The following is a 3,139-nucleotide window of genomic DNA, read 5'->3' on the forward strand; positions in this document are numbered from 1 at the left end:
GTCTTCATTGAACTTTTCTTGAATCGAGTTTCAACATGCCACTGCATGTGGAGGGACATATCACAAGCTAAAAAACAGGGTAATATCTAGGTGATAACAAGGGTAACAGGTCCATATCACCCTGTTTTTGAGCAAGGTGATATTTACGAAAAAACCGAGTAAGTTGCAGATATCACACTGTTAAAACCGTGTGATATATAGCTCATGCATGCAAGCGGGAATTGGCGTCGCTCATAATATGTATGTAGTCATGGTTAGGTTCTCTAATGTTGCATTACATATGGACCAGGTACTATGTGAAGCAATTCCTTTACAGAGGTCCGCATATGCAAATTTTAGTGTGTGAGTAGGTGTTGTAGCTATGATAAAATGACGATGACTGAATGGTCTGTCTAATAGATTTGGATGGTATATAATTATTTACGGTATGGTTGGAAGAACCGATTTTATTATTGTATGATCATTCACAAAATTTACATAAGCAATCAAGATAATCAGAAAGGGGAAGGTTTTGAAATATGCTATATTGGTTAGCTGTAAAGAAAGAGAGCAAGATGCAACAACGAAATGAGACATGAAAGCAGGATGGGCGGATCGTAATCTGCAGATGGAGACCAAATGGGACACAACATGAAGATTTAAAGCAATAATTAGTTTGAAGAACAGTAGTAGTAGAGAGAGGAGATGAAACAGAATAAAGATGCCATTCAATATTTACCTATAAGTACTGCAACTAGAGTCATATACATTTTTGTAGTGACCGGTCAAGTAGATACAGGCTTTGTATTGAAAAGGAGACATGGGCAACATGTAGAAGAACAAACAGCGTTGAAAAACGTTAGTATTCAAGGCTAGTAAATGTTTGAAAGGACCATAGAAGAATAGTAACGGAGAGAAAACTTACGATGCTCCTGTCCCGCTTGCAAAGATAAAAAGGCAGTTACTATCCAAAAACACCATCAAGAAGAGTTGTGAGTGCACGGCAAGATTACACTTATTAACAGTGGTTAAACACATAGGACACAGAATAGAATAGAATACATAGTAATACCTTATAGAAGATGGATACGATACTTGCCAATCGAAAAAGGTGTTGAAAGTAGGAGGAGAGAGTAAAGTGGAAAAAGGGGAAGAAAGAAACAAAAAAGAGGTTTTGGAGTAAAACGCGAAGCATAATAGAGAAACTGAATATGCAGACTTTGCTCCATCCATCCTTACCATGCATAGAAAGAAGAGTGCTTGCGCGAGGACCCATCCTATGATATAATGCTCCCCATCCAAAAAAAACCTGATTTTAAAACAATCCATCTTTCTTTCACTTAATATCCCTTTGAAGTACTTCGAAAAAAGTAAATGAACAGCAGTTAGTAAATATTGTTTGAGTGCCCCACATTGAGATATTGTATAGATGTCTACCTTAGGAGATCGCAATGCTGCCAGAGAGCAGCGTAATGCAGAACGTCGGGCTGCTGTTGAGGAGGAGAATACCCGGAACGTCGCGTTGCGGATGGAGGATCGTCTCCGAGCAGTGGAGGCGCGAAACATGGTGCTGGAGGATCAGGTGCGAGCAATAGGGGACGTCGTTGCCAGACAGACACTGGCACAGCAGCAAGTAGCACCTCCTCTCGCCGGTAATCCAGTTGCTGACGAAGCTCCAGCGCAGGGAGCTCAAGTGGGTCGCTTGCCGGGCGTTTCTGTAAGAAGCCAAGATGTACCATTTCTGAAATATAGATCAAGTAGCTGATTATTAATATCGTTTGATAATAGAGCGCGATCCGCCATTATCATCAGTCTTTGGGAGAGCATGGCTTCCGGTGGGATGACGATTATCGTTCCACCTACAATCGCACTGTTCGTGGCCGTACGATATCGTACATCCAGGGTCTTGGTCAGTACGACCTTACGCACAAGCAGCTGGCCGAAAAGGTCTATTACTTTTTCGGCAACACGCGTCGTTCGCGTCGGCAGTCGGCTGTGCTTGCAGCACAAAGAAGAGTGGCGACTCGGCGTAATAGTCGTCGCCACACTGTAAGAAAGAAAACGATCTATTTCTAGTAGAATATGTACATATATGTAATCTGACACAGAGAATAGAAACATAAGCGACGAGTGGATTTGTACCACCAGCACCAGGCCCAGCTGGAGGCGACTTACCCACGAGGGGGGGCATTGCTCCGATTGGAGTACATGTCTGAAGAGGAGACCGACGACGAGTACTGCGGTGAAGCTGGAAAGCGTGTGGTTGTGCGTAAGCCGCAATGGCGAAACGAGAGGGTAATTATTTTGAGCTGGTTCGACATGCTTCGACGTTGATTAAATAAACTGTTGTAGGCAAACGCGTTTTTGCGCCATCTCGATGGATTGAAACCCGACGTTGACGCGAACAGATTGATAAGAGTGGATGGTGTTAGCACTACTACTCTGCCCAATAGTGCGCGAGAGCAATTGGAAGGTTGGGTAGTCGAAGTTTAGTTGAAAAAACAAGAAAATAAAAAAAAATGGTTGCACGACTGTGTCGTGTGGGTATGGGGTGGGCAAAACAAAAGTTATGCATGCAGCTGCTGTTGGGGGGGATTTTTTTCAGTGGTTGGGGAGAACGACTCATCTTTTTCTTTTTTGCCACTTCTCCACGTCACTCACGTCTTTATCAATCCTCACTATGGCACAAACAGGAATATCACTCACTTTATTCATTGAAACACTCTAAGTGATAAGAAGCTTTCCATTAGCTTACTGCTTCTTTAATTACTATTAGATTTTGTGCTTGAAATTTGTTAACAGCATCCGACTACCAATCTCAAAAGTTACTGGCAACTTCGAAAGTTCTGTAAGCCTATAGGGTGCGTATATACTTATAGATAGTGCTTTTGCTTTGCTGCTTACGTGTTGGTTTGCGAATTCAACCCTAAATCTTCCTTTTTTTTGCAACTTAGGTAACAAAATGCTACTGCCAAGATATTATCGACGCGTGCATACAACACACATAGTACTATTATAAACGCTAAGGTAACAGCAGAAACATGGAATATTGAAGTTTTTAGTAGGCAAAAAAAACGAGTAAAAAGTTATAGTTGTTTATGCTAGCATCTTTTTTGCTAACGGAAGCACTACTGTTCTGGCATTTGCATTTCTTTGGTGC

This window comes from Zychaea mexicana (assembly GCF_025766255.1).
Source record: "Zychaea mexicana strain RSA 1403 chromosome Unknown BDB00scaffold_202, whole genome shotgun sequence".
In the NCBI taxonomy this organism is placed as follows: Eukaryota; Fungi; Mucoromycota; class Mucoromycetes; order Mucorales; family Lichtheimiaceae; genus Zychaea; species Zychaea mexicana.